This window comes from Lissotriton vulgaris, chromosome 1_1 (assembly GCF_964263255.1).
Source record: "Lissotriton vulgaris chromosome 1_1, aLisVul1.2, whole genome shotgun sequence".
NCBI lineage: Eukaryota > Metazoa > Chordata > Amphibia > Caudata > Salamandridae > Lissotriton > Lissotriton vulgaris.
Window position 1 is genome coordinate 778,889,738 of NC_141685.1, and position 18,635 is coordinate 778,908,372.

Genomic DNA, 18,635 nt, shown 5'->3' on the forward strand with positions numbered 1-18,635 from the left:
CTACCTTGATAGTGGGAGAAATGAGTACGAATTTAGAAAACCGTCATACTCACTGTGTTAGAATGGGAAACATCATTTACAACGCACACGTTACAACGCGTGTCATTAAAAAAAAAATTTACGTAGTGAAATCCATCACAATGCATGTCATTAGAACTCATGCCATTACAATGCATTTCCCAAAGCAGAGTTAGAATAGCAATTTGCGTTGTAATTGATTATGCATTGTAATGACATGCGTGGTATTGACATGCACTGTAATGGATTTCGGTTGTAAAAGATTTGTTGTAATGGCATGCATTGTAATTTTGTGCGTTGTAACGTGTCCTATTCTGTTAGAATTGCACTTTAGGTATACTTTAAATGCTGCATACATGTTTATGTTAGAAAATGACTCAGGCAAAAGTGTAAACGCATAATGTTTAGAATCCTAGTAAACAAACTGTGGAAATATTAACCATAGGCTTGAGAATGTTTTTAGAATGCTTTGCTAAATAATGCATTTTTTTCAAACTATTTCTTAACATGTGTATCAACGAGGCCCAAAAGTCTTTTCTCTCGACTCTTGCTCACCATTACATGAGTAAGACATGTTTGTGCAACTGCTTAGCATTAGTGACATCTTTAGAAATGTGCTGACTATATCATTGTGTTCATCCAGCTCCCCACCCCATGTTAGATCATATATTAGAATACAATGAGCTTATTAAAACTGCTTATATTAAATGATGACTTGGAGACTTTTATGAATGCTGCTTCCAAATAACATTGATAATTGTTTTCTGACAAGCCTTTGTTTACACATCACACTCATAGTGCATTATTAGCATAGGTAACAGGGTTCTCATGAGAACCTTCCCTCATGTAACAAGTACTGTAGCAATTCTATCGAACATGGGGGGGGCGTGAGTGCAGACTGTGGGAATCAGAAGAAGGCGCATTGCTTGACCGATGACACCACCTCTTGAACTATTCTCATTGGATAATGACAGAAGATGCCCTCAAAAGAGTTACAATAGTATGAACCTATATTAAAGAGTGTTCCTAACTAGTTAATATTCACACAACGGATCACTGACAGAATATCGAGGAGCAAAATATCGACCTGACAAAATATCGTGGAGAAAATATAGAATTCCTATCTTCAAACAGGTAAGTACAAAAATATCGACTCCATAATATCGTTGAAAGAAATATACACAGTCAAAATATCGAATTTTTTAAATGTCTTAAAAGTAATTTAAAAGTAATATAATAATAAATATAATTAATTTAAAGATACTTAAAATACTTAAATAAACTTAAAATTAATAAATAATTAATGTAACTTTAAAAAAAATGTAATAATTTTAATACATATATACATATATATATATACATATTATTAACAAAACATATACAATATTTTCAACGTAGGATAGCGAGAGGGTAACATTTACTATTACCACTCCAGTGAGTGCAACAGTAGAGAAAACATTGGATAGCGTAGGGGTAAAAATTACTATTCCCACTCCAATGAGTGCAACAGTAGGGAAAGCAATGGATAGCGTAAAGGTAAAAATTACTATGTTGCTGCCTTGAAGAAAGATGCTGCTTATCACATTTGTAATAGGGTGGGGCTCGGAAATGAGAATGTCAATTTAATCCCGAAAATATTGCAGGACAACTACAGAATTTTCAGGGAATGACAGGTCAGGTAATGCATGTACAACAAATGTAAAACCCAATGTAGAATCAAAACCAAATGACACCTGTTGTACCAGGTCAAATGGGGAATTCCATAATGAATATAAACTAATTACTGAAATTAAATCCAAATCAAAATGAAATGTCACATTCAAAATTTGAATCAAAATATGTTAGGGCTATTTCTATTGTTTCAATTGGATGAGTTCAGTTGCAATCATTCTCAATGACGGTGCCTGAAAGAGGAAGAGGATTGTGTACTTGGTGCAGTCCTAGAGGTAGACCAAAGTGGCCCATATGTAGATGCCAAAGTCTATGGTCATGATGTGTCATTTTTGAATGACACAGTAGCTACAGGATCCACAGTTAGAACAGTGGAAGTTCCAGATGTATCTCTCTGGGGAAGAACAATCCAAGTATTTGGGGTTACAAATAAACAGATGCCAAATCCGATTTCAGAAGAAGTTCCAGTCAGAATAGAGACATTTGAAGAAAAACACCAATTTGTGATGTGTGATTCAAGCCCAGTGGATCTATTGGGAAGAGACTTGCTATGTTAAGTAAATTGCAAAATGTATTGTACACCGGACGGTGCCGCATTTCTGACTCATGATGATGGCGATTTTAAATTGATTTAACAAAATGTTGAGGCAGGAATATTCACCTTGCTGAAAGTTGCTGAATTTTCAGAAGATCTCAGAGCTACTGTAATTGTTGAAGTCTGGCATATTACAGGAAGAAGATATTGGACTTAGTAAAGGCGTAGAACCTTTATACCAGTCCAAACAAAACGAAAATACATTTTTCAGAGAACGCTACCCATTGTCTGCTAAGACAAATGCTGGGATACAACCTTTAATTGAAGACATGTTTCAGAAAGGCATCAGGAGTTCAAGTTGCAGTTTATTTTTATTATGTATGGTTACTAAAATCTTTTGCACAGTTTTGTGCTGTCAGTAAAAACATTGATACACATGACAAAAGTGCTGTGCAGTGCTTACTTACAAATATACAAAAAGGCTGATAAAACCATTTGATGAGTGCCATTAAAATGTGACAGTAAAAGTTGAGCCGTAAAAAGTATGCCCTGCAGTACTGCTTAGCTGTGATGATAATGGTTAGTGTGGCATTATGAGAGAATTAATTGGCAGTCCATGTAATTCACCTACAATGGATATCCAAAAGCCTGATGGAAAATATAGAGCACTACAAGATTTGAGGAAAATAAATGATATTGTGGTGCCTGTTTGCGCCATTGTGCCAAATCCAGCTACTGTACTTTTCCAAATTCCTTGTACTGCAAAACTGTTTACAGGCATTGAATTGTGTCAGGCTTTCTTCTCAGTGCCTCTGCATGAAGACAGCCAGTTTTTATTTTCATTCATGATCCAACACAGGACAATCCCATTGTGTCATTTCCCTCAAGGATATATATAGTGTCCTTCTATTTTCAATCAGATTCTAAAGAATAACCTCTAGTCTCTACAAATGCCATGTGACTCATCTTTAATCCAGTACATTGATGATTTGCTGATAGCTACAGATACAGAAAAAGCTTGTAAAAATGACACAATTGCATTATTATCCCTTTCTCTGCCAGGCCTCCCCACTCCCCTCCTGTGCCACTCACTGTTTTAGCTATTTGGGGTAGATTACACTTAGACCCCCATAACATTTTGTTCACATAAGGTATCCATTCCAAATTTGCGTCCTTTTTTTCAACATCCTGAGGATTCTAAAGGTACCCAGGGTTTGTGGTTTCCCTGGAGTAGGCCGAGAAATTAGGCAAACTACAGCTACATTTTAGGTTTTTTGAGAAAAAAATGTAAAAAAAGTGCTGTAGTGAAAGCGTCTGTTTTTTTCCCTGCAAATGCTATCAATGAAGGGTTTATGCTGCTAAAATCACCATCTTCACAGCTTACATTAACATGCAGACTTTTGTCAGAAAACTAACATTTTTTTACACAGTTTTGGTACTTTACAGTGACAAAGCCGATTTTTCCTATTTTTTGTGCTTTCAACCTTCTTCCAGTTAGTGGTACAAATGGGTGTAAAACCAATAAAGCATCCCAGAAACCTATACATTTCTGAAAAGTAGAGAAAACTGAATTCAATAAGGAGTCAGTTGTGTAGATCCTTCACCGTTTTCCTATAAAAGGTAACAGTTGTAACAAAAAATCTGAAATTGAGTTGAAAAAAACAGCCTTTTGTAACAACTATTACACCTATAACTTTGTCTAATTATGGTAGATTATTCACACCAATATACACTTACGTCCGCTAGACCCTTTGGTTGCGGGGGTTTGTTAGAGTTTGTAGGTTTACCAAGAACTTGAAGTACCCAGAGCAAATAACTGAGCTGCACCTTGAAAATATTTTTCATTGTGTACCGATTATCCAGCAATTCATTTGGTGAAAAATATGTATCAGGGAAACCTATGTATTTCTGAAATGGGAGCAAGAGATGGAGTTTAAAAGCATTAGTTATTTGTGCATCGCTGAACTTTTGGTTACTCATATTAGCATGTGAATAAGAGGGAATTTTTCAAAATGACATATTTCTCTCACATTGTCTTACATTTGGAAGGCAGAAAAGCATAAAAAGACAAATGGTAATAATACTTGTTCTACTAATCTGTGTTCCCTAGAGTCTCCCGATAAAAATGGGACCTCACTTGTGTGGGTAGGCGTAGTTCTTACAATAGACACATCACAATTGTTCACTTAAAACCAACCCTTTTTTTGCAGTGTGCCTAACTGTAGACTGTGCAAAAAGAACAATTGATGGACAGAATGCAGAACAATGTCATACATTCACTCCAGCACAGAGATCTGGGCCTAAATCCATCGTATTTTTGCTCCCCGTGCCATTCCAGTTTGAACCCAGACATATGCAAATCAGTCTGGACCCTGCTCCCTATGGGAACAGTCCAGCCCGAACTGCCAGGCTAGGTCCTCCCTGGACTGGAAACAAGCATCCTCGGACCGGTTTAGGTGTTTCACCCCTCATCAGCCAGGCTAGCTTGACTACAGTGGCATGGAGAGCACAGGACCCACGTCTGGGCATACCGGTTCCACTCGGGATGACTAATGCAAAAAGAACAATTGATGGACAGAATGCAGAACAATGTCATACATTCACCCCAGTACAGAAATCTGGGCTTAAATCCATCGTTGTTTTGCTCCCCATGCCATTCCAGTTTGAACCCAGACATAGGAAAATCAGTCATGACCCTGCTCCCTATGGGAAAAGTCCAGCCCGAACTGCCAGGGCAGGTCCTCCGTGGACTGGAAACAAGCATCCTAGGACCTGTTTGGGGTAGATTGTGGGCACTAGCTCAGCTGGCGCCAAGGTAAACCTAGCAAACCTGTACATTTCCTAAAACTAGACATACATGGGAATGTTATGTTATGTTATTTTATTGGTAAAGCGCGTAGCTGCCACAGCCAAGTGGCGTCCCAGCGCTATGGTGGACAGAACAACACAACACAGTGGAGGACCATACCAGAAACGGAATACTATTAAACCAAGGTGAAGAGGAATGTCTTCACGGCTTTCCTAAAAGGCAGCAGGTCGGGAATGGAACAAATGTTAACAGGGAGTGAGTTCCAAAGTTCTGCTGCCAGAACATCAAAAGAACGGCCGCCAATTCTGGCTTTTTAAAGCGAGGAATCTTAGCCAGGAATTGTCCAGTAGAGCGTAATGCTCTGGCCGGGGTGTAATAGGAGATAGATTGAGCAAGAATGGGGGCGAGGCAGCCTTTAGGATCTTGAACACCAATCACAAGGCTTTGAACTTAATCCTCTGCCCAACGGGTAGCCAATGTAGATCGGAGATGGTACGCCTAGCAGAGCAAAATTTAGGCAAGCCGACTAACATTCTGGCTGCCGCGTTCTGCACGCGTTGAAGCCGAGTCAGTTCAGCTTGGTTGACACCTAGAAGAAGGGAGCTGGCATAGTCCAATCTGGACAAAATCACAGCTTGGAGAATGAGTTGCCTAGTAGAGGCATCGAAAAACTTAAAAATAGGTCTAAGGCTCTGAAGAGCCCAAAACAGGTCCCCGCAACTCCTTTCGTATGGGAGGTAAATGATAGGTTTGAGTCCAGCCAAATGCCCAGGTTCTCTACCTCTGTCACCGGAGTAGGTGCTTGGCCCAATTCCACTGGCCACCAGCAGTCTCCCCTTAAATGAGCCTGTTTGCCCAGGACTAGGACTTCGGTTTTAGAAGCATTAAGTTGGAGACAGTTATCTGTCATCCAACTAGCCACGTCCTTAAGGGCTGCCTGGAACTTAGAGGCTTCAATCATCGAGTCCCCATTTAGTGCCACCGCTAGGTTGGGTTGACTTGTCCTGCTATCACCAGCTTCTGTTACCCAGAATCCCTTGCAAACCTCAAAATTTGTCTAAAAACCAAATTTTCCTCACATTTATATGATGGAAAGTTGTGGAATCTGAGGGGAGCTACAAACTTCCACCTACCAGCATTCCCCCTCTCGATGAAAATGGTTTCTCACTTGTGTGGGTGCACAGGAAATGGCCCAAAACGCAACGTGGCCACATCACATTTTTCCAGTGAAAACTGCCTCTTTTTTGCAATGTGCCTAGCTGTGAATTTTGGACCCTAGCTCAGCTGGCAACAAGGGAAACCTAGCAAACCTATACATTTCTGAAAACTAAACGTACAGGGGAATCCAGGATGGGGTGACTTGTTTGGCTCTCACCAGTTTCTGTTACCCAGAATCCCTTGCAAACCTCAAAATGTGTCTAAAAATACAAATTTCTGTGATGAAAAGTTCTGGAATCTGGAGTGAGCCACAAACTTCCACCCACCCAGCAAACCTCACTTGAGTGGGTAGGCCTAGGTTTCCCTAGATGGCAGCCATATCCGGGCCCAAAAACACAGGTGCCCTCCTTGCAAAACTGAGTCATTTTTTGATAGATAATTTTGATGTCACCACAAAACGTTTTGTACACTTTCCCCCCGTCACGGGTAACTTGGCCCACTCACACAATTGAGGTAGCATTTTTATTGGGAGACCTGAGGGAACACTGAGTGGTAGAAAATGTGTGTCAGTCCAGTGATCCCACAACTTTCCCACCCAGGAATGTGAGGAAAATGCAATTTCTTTAGCTAAATTTAAGGTTTGCAGGGGATTCTGGGTATGAAAACGTTGGGAGACCCATGCAAGCCACAAATCCCTGAACTCCAAAGGTGTCTAGTTTTCAGAAAATTTTTGAGTTCCTAGATGGTCGCCATGCCTGGGACCAAAAATACAGGTGCCCCCCTTGCAAAACTGGGTTGTTTTGTGATAGATAATTTTGATGTCTCCACAATACGTTTTGGGCACTTCCCTGCTGCAGGTACTTGGCCCAGCCACATAAGTGAGGAAGCGTTTTTATTGGAAGACCTGGAGGAACACTGAGTGGTAAGAAATTTGTATCGGCACGGTGATCCCACAACTTTCACACACAGAAATGTAACGAAAATGTGATTACTTTAGCTAAATTTGAGGTTTGCAGGGGATTCTGGGTAGGAAACCGTTGGGATATTCATGCAAGCCACAAATCCCTGGAGTCTGCCAGGTGTCTAGTTTTCAGAAATCTCTGGTTAGGTAGGTTTCCCTAGATGGTCACTGAGCCCGAGACCAAAAACTCGGGAGCTCCCCTTGCAAAACCTTGTTTTGTGATCGATAATTTTGATGCATCCACAATAAGTTTTGGGTCGTTCCCTGTTGTGGGTACTTGGCCCATCCACATAAGTGAGGTACCATTTTTATTGGGATACCTGAGGAAACGCTGGGTGGTAGGATATTTGTGAAGGTCTGGGGATGCCACAATTTTCCTACACAGAAATGTAAGAAAATTGTGATTTTATTAGCTAAATTTGAGGTTTGCATGGGATTCTGGGTAGGAAAACGTGGGGGGATCCATGCACACTATACCTCCCTTGACTTCCCTTGGTGTCTAGTTTTCAGAAATATTTGGGTTTGGTAGGTTTTCCTAGATGGCTGTTGAGCCGGGGACCAAAAACGCATGTGATCCCCCTGCAAAACCAGGTTGTTTTGTGATCGATAATTTTGGGCCCTTCCCTGTCGCGGGCACTTGGCCCACCCGTACAAGTGAGGTAGATTTTTTATCGAGAGACGTTGGGGAATGCTGGGTGGTAGGAAATTTGTGCGGGCAGGTGTTTCCACAACTTTCTATCGCAGAAATGGAGGGAAAACTTGATTTTCTTTAGCTAAAATTGAGGTTTGCAGTGGATTCTGGGTAAAGAAACGTTGAGGGATCCACGCAAGCTACACCTCTTGGACTCCCCCAGATGTCTACTTTTCAGAAATGTCTGGGTTTGTTAGGCTTCCATAAATGGGTGCCGAGTCCGGCAACAAATACGCGGGTGCCCCCCTTTCCAAAAACAGGTCGTTTTGTAAGAGATAAGGGGCCTCTGCATTTTAGGTCCTAGGCTCAGCAGCCATCTAGGGAAACCTACCAAACCCAGACATTTCTTTAAACTAGACGCCCCGGGGAGTCGAAGAATGTTTGGCTTGTATGGATCCCTTGCCATTTTCTTACGCAGAATTCCCTGCAAACCTCAAATATATGAAAAAAGTCATATTTTCCTCACATTTCTGTGTTGGAAGGTTGCAAGATCAACGCGCCAGCACAGATTTCTCTCCACCAACTGCTCCCCTCAGTCGCCCAATAAAAATTATACCTCACTTGTGTGGGTACCCAAAGCAGAGGGTATGTAACACCTACAACGCAACTTTTACGTCGCATTCCGTTACAACGCAGATTTTACAACGCGGGATCCATTACATCGGATGTCATTACAATGCATGGCATTACATCGCAGATGCTATTACAACGCATACTATTACATCGTAAGTATTGGTAAGTATTTAATTTTTTTTATTTTATTTAATATTATTTAATTGATTTAATTATTATTAATTATAAAAAAAATATTTATTTTTGTTTTTAAATATTTTAAATTAAATATATTAATTTAAGTGATTTTTTAAATAAGTATGAGTATAGGAGTATATGTTTTGGGGTACTGAGGTATATGTTTTGGGGTGTTTGGGTATTTATAGGTTTTAGGGCAGGGTTTGTGTTTTGGGGTACAGGGGTGTTTTTAGGTTTTAGGGCAGGGTTTGGGTTTTGGGGTAAAGGGGTGTTTTTAGGTTTTAGGGCAGGGTTTGGGTTTTGGGGTACAGTGGTGTTTTTAGGTTTTAGGGCAGGGTTTGGGTTTTGGGGTACAGGGGTGTTTTTAGGTTTTAGGGTAGGATTTGGGTTTTGGGGTACAGGGGTGTTTTTAGGTTTTAGGGTAGGGTTTGGGTTTTGGGGTACAGGGGTGTTTTTAGGTTTCAGGGAAGGGTTTGGGTTTTGGGGTACAGGGGTGTTTTTAGGTTTTAGGGTAGGGTTTGGGTTTTGGGGTACAGGGGTGTTTTTAGGTTTTAGGGTAGGGTTTGGGTTTTGGGGTACAGGGGTGTTTTTAGGTTTTAGGGTAGGGTTTGGGTTTTGGGGTACAGGGGTGATTTTAGGTTTTAGGGTAGGGTTTGGGTTTTGGGGTACAGGGGTGTTTTTAGGTTTTAGGGTAGGGTTTGGGTTTTGGGGTACAGGGGTGTTTTTAGGTTTTAGGGTAGGGTTTGGGTTTTGGGGTACAGGGGTGTTTTTAGGTTTTAGGGTAGGGTTTGGGTTTTGGGGTACAGGGGTGTTTTTAGGTTTCAGGGTAGGGTTTGGGTTTTGGGGTACAGGGGTGTTTTTAGGTTTTAGGGCAGGGTTTGGGTTTTGGGGTACAGGGGTGTTTTTAGGTTTTAGGGCAGGGTTTGTGTTTTGGGGTACAGGGGTGTTTTTAGGTTTTAGGGCAGGGTTTGGGTTTTGGGGTACAGGGGTGTTTTTAGGTTTTAGGGTAGGGTTTGGGTTTTGGGGTACAGGGGTGTTTTTAGGTTTTAGGGCAGGGTTTGGGTTTTGGGGTACAGGGGTGTTTTTAGGTTTTAGGGCAGGGTTTGGGTTTAGGGATAATTAAATTATATTTACCATTTTAAAATTAATTAAAATATATTTAATAAATTAAATTAATTATTTTACATTAATTACATTTTTTAATTAAATTAATTAAATTAAATAAATTAATATTATTAATTTAATTTAATTATAAAAAATATGTACATTAAACTAATTACTTTTTTTTATTAAATAAAATTAATTACAATTTTTAATAAAATTACATTTATTAAATAGATATTATTTTATTAAATTAAATTAATGACAATTTTTAAATGTCTTTTAATTAAATTATTTAAAAAAAATTAATTACAATAAACTAAATAACTTTTTAAAATAAAGGTATATTTACCTATACTTACGATGTAATGCCATGCGTTGTAATAGCATCTGCGATGTAATGCCATGCATTGTAATGACATCCGTTGTAATGGATCCCAACGTTGTAAAATCTGCGTTGTAACGGAATGCGTTGTAACACAACGCGTTGTACTGACACCAATCCAAGCAGAGTCACCCTAAAAACTTATGAAAAAAAACCTGCCCTTTTGGATCCACTTTCGTTCCCCCTCTGTTTTTCATTTTATACGTTTTTAGGTTTTCTGCTTTGGGTACCCACACAAGTGAGGTATCATTTTTATCAGGTGACAGAGAGGAAGGCTGGGTGGTGGGAAATTTGTGCTGGCATGGAGATCCCACAGCTTTTTCATACAGAAATGTGTCAAAAGTGTGACTTTTTAGTTACATTTGAGGTTTGCAGTGGATTGTGGGTAATAAAACGCTGGAGGATCCACACAAGCCAGACCGTCAGCAAAACGCCATCCATGCACACCACCAGACAAGCACCATCCACGCACACTGCCAGCCAAACGCCATCCAAGCACATAGCCAGCCAAGTGATAGTCCACGCACACCACCAGCCAAGCGTCAGTCCACGCACTCCGCCAGATATGTGCCATTGATGCACACCGATAGCCCAGCGACAGTCCATCCACACTGCCAGAAAAATGCAGGTTCACACACATCCAGGAAAACTGCAGTTCACACAGACAGTCAGCCATACTCCAGTTCTCACACAGACAGAAACTTTCACTGGAGTCTAGTGGTTTTCTGCCCTGAGCCTAAAAATATTGCTCATCTGATCCCAAAGGGGACAGAAGCAGCCAAAATGAGTGCACAAAAAGGGGAGCGACCCTTGCCTAAGGGGCTGCTCCCTGACATACCCAAAAACATATCTCTGGTGCCTAGTAGGCTTTCTGCTTCCTGGGGGGAGGGCAGATTGGGGGCTATTGCCCCCATCTCCCCCCAGGTGGGCAGAAAGACTGTAGCTATTTTATTTTGGGGTGTGGGCATTCGCATCCGTCTTCTGGATAGCATCCACCCTGAACTACAAAACAAAGAGTCCCTGGCTTCCTTGAGGGCCTTTTAGATCGGGGGCTTTTGCCCCCATATGCCCCCAGGGGAGCAGACAGACCTTGGCTTCTTTTGTGGGGGGGGCATTGGCATGCCCATTCTGGATAACACCCATCCAACAATGTACATAAAAATGTAATCCCTAGTTCTAAGTGGACTTTCTGCCCCCCCCTCCCCGGAAAAGATCGAAGGCTATTGCCCCAATCTGGGGGGGGGGAGGGGCAGAAAGATTGTGCCTGTTGCTTGGTGGGTGGGGGCATTGCAATTCCCATTCAGGGCAGCCTCCACCCCAGCATTTAAATAAAAAATAATCCCTGGCTCCAAGCAGGGCACAAAAAGACTGAATAGGCCCCAAAATGTTGGGGTGAGCATAAGGCCCTTGCCCAAGGGACCGCTCCCGCCTCCCCGGTGTCTAATGGTAGATCCATGATTGCCCTCCTGCAGCGATCCCCAAGCAGGGATCCACTAGAGATTTTTTCTTTTCCAATGATATCTCTTCCATCTGCCTAGCTGCTTGGGAGGGCTGAGATAACACCACGAGCAAGTAGACAGTGAAATTGAAATGAGCCGGCTCATCTCGATTTCACTTTCAGTGTAATGAAGTTGGCATGCCATGCACGCCGTATGGCGTTACACTGATAAAAAAAATTCATTGACAGCAATGCCCCTACTAAGGCTGATAGACCAAGATGTGCCTGATCCAATCCTTTGGTGCAATGAAGATCTCTAGCTTACTTCTCTACTACCCTTGACCCTGTAGTGTCACGGCCCTCCGGCAACTTGAAAGCAGTGCCCGCAGTGAGTCTGAGTCTGTAAAAGAGCAAAAATATAGTGATGGGAAATCCTTTAGTAGTAATGGTACCACACCTTATCGAATTGTGGTTTACCAGAACAAAAGCACAGCATCTGACGCACAACAGACTCAGCAAATATGAGCAGAGCCTACTTGCACCAGATTAAGTTACAATCAGGCGCTGTAATGTGTTAACTGTTTCAACTCTATTGCCTGTGACTGAACCAGAAGACAGAAATGAAGATTTTGATCATGATTGCCTAAATGTTACTGAACTATGCATGAAACCGCGTCCAGACATTAAAGGTGAACCCCTAATTGAGCTTGACTATGCCCTATTTGTTGATGATTCATGCCTGCAAAGTAATGAAATCACACCCGGGAAGCAGCATATGACATATGCAGCATATGACATATGCACCATAAATTATGTGATTGAAGCCTCCTGGCTCCAATCTGTATTCTCTGCACAAGTTGCTGAATTAACTGTCCTTACCCGAGCTTGCAGTTTACCTGCTCAATTGAGAGTTGCCATCTTTAAAATACAGCCAGTATGGTTTCGGTGCAGTTCATGATTTTGGGCAATTATGGATGCAGAGGGTTTTTTTTCTTCCTCCGGATATCCAATAAGAAATGGATAAAATGTGAAGGGTCTGCTCTTAGCATTGCAGCATCCCAAAGAAATTGCTGTGGTAAAGTGTCCAGGGCACCAAACAGGCATACGTTGCCATAGGTAACAGATATGCTGACTCTGTGGCGAGGTATTGCGCCCTGTTAGCATGCTCAATTAATGGAGTATTTTCGGAAAATGATTGTTTCACTTGCAAATCTGATGAAGAGAGTGCTTTCACAATAATGATGGAAATAACTGATAGTTGGGAAGAATTAAAGAGAGTACAAGAAACTGACAGAAACTGAACAAAACGGGTGGATCAGACAGGAGACCAGTGTTGCCAGACAGCTTGTTGTTTCCATTGGCTAGGCATTATCACGGATACACACATTTTGGGACAGATGTGATGATGAGACTTTTCAGGCAGAGTTGGTTTGATCCAAGGTTTCGAATGATTGCTGATGAAAATTTTACTAAATGTGTTGCATGTCAACAGATAAATATAGGGAAAAAGACACCAGACAGAAGCACATACCTAGGAGGATCAGGATTAGGTGGTCCTTTCAACAAAAAACAGATGAATGTTATCGAGCTGCCTGTTCAAAATAGGCTGAGGGATAACCTTCTGATTATTTGTGTACTCTCGTGACAGGAGGAAGACTACCCGACAAAGAGGAATAACAGTATCACTGTAGTGAAAAATGTTGTTGCAAGAAATCATACCTAGGTTTGGAATACCACTCCTACTTAAGTCAGAGAGAGGGACACACTTAAATAACGAAGCAATGAACATGTTATGTGCTGCATTACAGACCCAAGTGATCTATACCAATAAGGTTCCATTTACGAAAGTCTTGCAGGCATCCCATTTCTGTTAAAAGATCACCTTCCCAGAGTAGGGTTTGCTTGGTTAATTTCGCCTCCCATCCTAGTTGCTTTGTGGCCTCGCACCAGGCTCTCACCCCTGTCTGTGTGTGTGTTGGAAGGGATTTCCCAATTGTCCTACTGTATAGTGCAGCCAGGTGACCACCACTCCCCATGGCGTGCCGGTCTAGCTGATACGCAGGCTCTGTGAGGTGTGCGAAAACCCAGTCATTGACCGTAATAAGTTGAGGTGCCAGGTAATAGCTTTTAATGTCCAGGACCGCCAGTCCTTCCTCGTATACACCTTGCTATAATTTTTGCAACGCTATGCGTGGGTTGCCTCATTCCCACAGGAGGCTTTGCATTTCTCCCTCAATCGCCCAGAAGAAGGCACTCCGGTCTGATAAGGAGTGTTTTGCAGCACGTATAGTAATCAGGGCGGGCCATCATTTTAAACAGGACTGCCAGGACTGGAAGCTGTCTCCACTGCACCACATCACCCCTCAGTCTCACCAGTTGTGAGTGCAGGTTGAGGTCCATAAAGTCACTTAGTGATGTGAATACCTAAATATTTGAATTCTTCCCTTTCTGCCAGGGCCGCGTAATCAGTCTTAAGTGTCAGGAGCACTCCCGCCAGAAGGAACACGATTGACTTGTCCCAGTTTGAGTAGCTACTAAAGAACTGGAGAAAATTCATGAGTCTATGGAGTGCTTGATGGGGCTTATGGACATAGAGTAAAACATCGTCTGCATATAAAGAAATACGTTCCTCCAAGCCTCTCCTAATGTCTATACCAAGATCAAAGGATCTCCACACACCAAGGCTGTCAGTAGTTCCAGTGCCATCGCAAATATCATAGGGGACAGCAGACACCCTTGTCGCGGCCCACTGTGCAGTGTGAACGATCTGGACACTGTCCCATTTACCCAGACACTTGCCATCGGGTCACAGTATAGGAGACCAACCCACACCCCAAACCGCGGTCCGCACCCCAGTCTGTCTAGAACCGTGAAGAGGTACGGCCATTCGATACTGTTGAATGCCATGTGGGGATCCAGTGAGAGCACTGCCACGGCTTCTAAGTGTTGGGCTGCTATCTCATGCATAACTCCATACAGGCACCTGATGTTCAGCCTCGTGCTTCTGTTCATCATGAATCAAGACTGATTGGGATGTATTAATGCAGAGAGTATCATATGCATTCAATTTGCGAGGACCTTTGCTAAAACCTTAGCTTCAAAATTGAGTCGGTAAATAGGTCTGAATGAGCTACATAGCTCTGGGGGATTACCTGTTTTTGGGATGACTACTGTGGTGGGCACTCTCAAATCTTCAGGCAGTCTCCCTTCTCCTAGCACAGTCTGGAACATGTTTAGCATCGGCTGGCCAACTTAAAGAGTTCAGCAGGTAGCCCATTTGGGCCAGCCGCTTTTCCGGATTCTAGGCCTCGAATGGCCCCTATTATTTCTTCGGCTGTCAAGTCCTTATCTTTGTCCTCCCTAGCCTCTTTTGTCAGTTCCATGAGTTGAAGGTCCTGCAGCAATTTCGCGCTGACTCATGATAAGTTGCAAAGGTGTCTGCTATTGCATCCCCAGACTGAACTAGAGAGCCATCAAGCTTTTGTATTTCTAGAACCCGGTGTTGGTCTCTGTCTCTCCTCTCTAAACATGCTATCAACTTGTTTGCCTTGTCTCCCACATCGTATAGGCGTCTCTGCGTGGCTATTGCGTGTGGCCTAGCAGTTTTTTCCTCCAGCTCTCTAAGTTTGTGCTGCCATAGCCGCAGCTTATGGCCGATGTTGGGGTCTGATGTCCCCACCCGCACCCTCTGTTCCTCTAGTGCCAATGGGGCATATGTAGGTAATTTCCATTTTGCGATTCCCAAATAGCGATTTTTAAGGAATCGCTATTTGAGAATAGCAAAATGGAATGTAGGTAATAATTCGCAATTTGTTTGCAAATCTCTAACATTCCTTAATTGCGAATAGCAAATTGCGAATCGCAATTAAGGAATGAGTGTCCCATTCATTCCTATGGGCTAAGAGGCCCATAGGAATGAATGGGGATACATTCTCAAATTGCGATTTTCTATGAGGAAATCGCAATTTGAGAATCGCAATTCCAAGGGTGCCAGGGTGTCCAAAGGACACCTGTTGCACCCCTGGAATGTGCCACTAAATACATGTGGCGCACGTACATGCCCTAAGGCAGGGGTACTCATAGTACGGCCCGCGGGCCAGTGGCGCCCGGCAAGCCTTCCCTAGCGGCCCGCGGACCCCGAGACATCATACCTGTGTTTCCCGAGTTTTTTTTTTAAGTGTCCGCAGCAGCGAGAGAGACTCTTGCTGCTTTGTGGGGGCTGCCGGCCGGGCGATCCTAGGAATGGCCAGAGTAAAGCTGCAGGGGCCTAAGGAGAGGTGGAGGTGAAATACAAAGGCATCATTAACATGCACATGGTCTGTTAATGACCTGTGAAGTGCTCGGGTGCTGCTGCGTGTGTGTGCCCCGGCTGGCGCACAGGCAGGGTGAGGTGACAGAGGGAAAGGGAGGGGGACGGAGAGGGAGGGAAGGAGTGAGAGGGAGGGAGGGAAGGAGTGAGAAGGAGGGAGGGAGGGAAGGAGTGAGAGGGAGGGAGGGCAGGAGTGAGAGGGAGGGAGGGAAGGAGTGAGAGGGAGTGAGTGACTGAGAGGGAGTGAGTGACTGAGAGGGAGTGAGTGACTGAGAGGGAGTGAGTGAGAATGAGTAAATGAGTGGGAGTGAGTGAGTGGGAGTGAGTGAGTGGGAGTGAGTGAGAGGGAGTGAGTGAGAGGGATGGAGTGAGTGAGAGGGATGGAGTGAGTGAGAGGGATGGAGTGAGTGGCAGGGAGGGAGTGAGTGGGAGGGAGGGAGTGAGTGAGTGGGAGTGAGTAAGTGGGAGTAAGTGAGTGGGAGTGAGTGAGTGAGTGGGAGTGAGTGAGTGTGAGTGAGAGTGAGTGAGTGTGAGTGAGTGTGAGAGGGAGGGAGTGAATGGGAGGGAGTGAGAGGGAGGGAGTGAGCGAGTGAGAGAGAGTGAATGAGTGGGAGAGGGAGGGAGAGGGAGAGAGTGAGAGTGAATGAGTGGGAGAGGGAGGGAGAGGGAGTGAGACGGACAGGGAGGGAGAGGGAGTGAGATGGAGACAGAGAGGGAGGGAAAGGGAGGGAGTGAGAGAGAGGGAGGGAAAGGGAAGGAGACAGAGAGGGAGGGAAAGGGAGGGAAAGGGGGTGAGACAGAGAGTGAGTGAGAGGGAGGGAAAGGGAGGGGGACGGAGAGGGAGTGAGAGAGAGGGAGTGAGACAGTCGGAGTGAGACAGAGGAAGACGGGAGAGAGGGAGGGTGAGAGGGAGAGAGAGCTAGAGAGAGGGAGGGAGACCGAGAGAGATGTGTGTATGCCGGGACGGCTCAGTGGACGAAGGCATCTGCTGCAGGGACCTATGATCAACCTCATGGTCAGTTTTATGTTGTTGCTCTAGCCCCTCCCCCTCCCCCACTGACCCTGCCCCCCCACCGATGCGGCCCTCGGACACAAACCAAACTGTAAATTTGGCCCCCGAGAGAAAGTTTCTGAGTACCCATGCCCTAAGGGCATGTCTGTGCGCCACATGACACTTTGCATTTTTTTAAAAAATGCATTTTGAAAGGAAATCGCAAAATACCATCTACTTGGAGTAGGTGGTATTTTGCGATTCCTTAAGCCAAAATCGCATTTTAAAATTCACTCCTACATAGCATTTAAGGAATCGCAAAATTGCGATTCCTTAAATGCTTGAGCAAAATAAGGAATCGCAATTTTTGGGATTCCTTACTTTGCTTATATGCACCTACATACCAAAGCACCGTTTGGTATTCGCAAACACTGGAATTCTGCGTATTCCGGTGTTTGCGAATCGCAAACGCCTACCTACATATGCCCCAATATCTCTTGTTCTATCTTGTTGTATTGGGCTCATTGTTTTTTTTTTGACTTGCCCACTGCCAGTGCCTGGACATGGCCCTTAGTCACCCCATTAAATGCCTCCCACAGGGTGCAATGGGAGTCAACCAACCCCGTATTGTTTTCAAACTTCCTTTCCCTGAATTTATCCACGAACTCTCTGTCCTTAAAGTGCTAGGATTGTGCTTGCGGTGGAAGAATATATTCTCGAACAGGACCCCGTAGTACCAGCTCTACCAGGGAACGGTCCGATATGCCCTTGGCTCTGTGTCACGCATCACTTGAATATCCCCACATCTATACATTGTGTAAATATGTAGTCTAGGCGGGACCCGCTATCGTGCGCCGCCGACATGTGTCTGTGTATTGCCTAGTGTTTTGGTTGTGTTTTTTCCATAGGTCTGCTAGTCCCATTGTCCCTGCAAAGTCTCGCAGTGGTTCTTCCTATTGTCGTGTCCCTATCTAACTCTGGGAACATTGCGGCATTCATATTACCACCTATGATTAGAATTCCATTGGGAATGTCAAGCACTATTTTGTTGAGTTCTGGAAAAATCTCCTCGTGGAGATTCGGTGGGACATAAGAAAAACATATATTTAGAGTTCAGCCCTCCCATTTACCAATGAGCGCCACATATCTGCCTGCAGGGTTGTGCCAGGAGCGGCTCGCCACAAAAGGGATTCCACATTTCGCTAGAATCACTACTCCTCTGGATCATGTTGTGAATCCCATGTGGGCCAATACAGTATATCCAAATTGATTGAGTGCTGGATAATGATTTCCTCGCAGATGTGTCTGTCTGCTGTAGCAATATGAGACCAGGGGATTGTCTGTGCAGGTACTGTAGTACCATGGTACATTTGATTTTATGGCCTAAGCCATTGACGTTCCACGTTAAGACTTTCAACGTGGCTGAGGATCGGGATATCACTGGTGGTCGTTATATACCATAGCTCTCCCCTCCCATCTCCCCCCCACCTCTTTGTGTCCAAGATATTTGAGTCTTGTGTTGTGGTGTATCCAATGGTGCAACAAACTTTGTGAAACCTACATAACAAACAACTACAAAACCTGTTCCGAATTGCAAACACCCCCCACTCTGCTACCCTGCACTGTAGGTCTAAAACTACCAACTGCCCCAATTTGCTGAGCACCTATCGCCCAAACATAATCATCACAACTTAACGGGGTAGGCTGACTCCGCCTTCTTTGTTTTCATGGTGACTCCCCCACTTCCCCTATTTCTTTAATGTCTTGGCATGCGTCCCAGTTCATGTCCCTTTGAAGTCGTCACTAATATATCCTGCA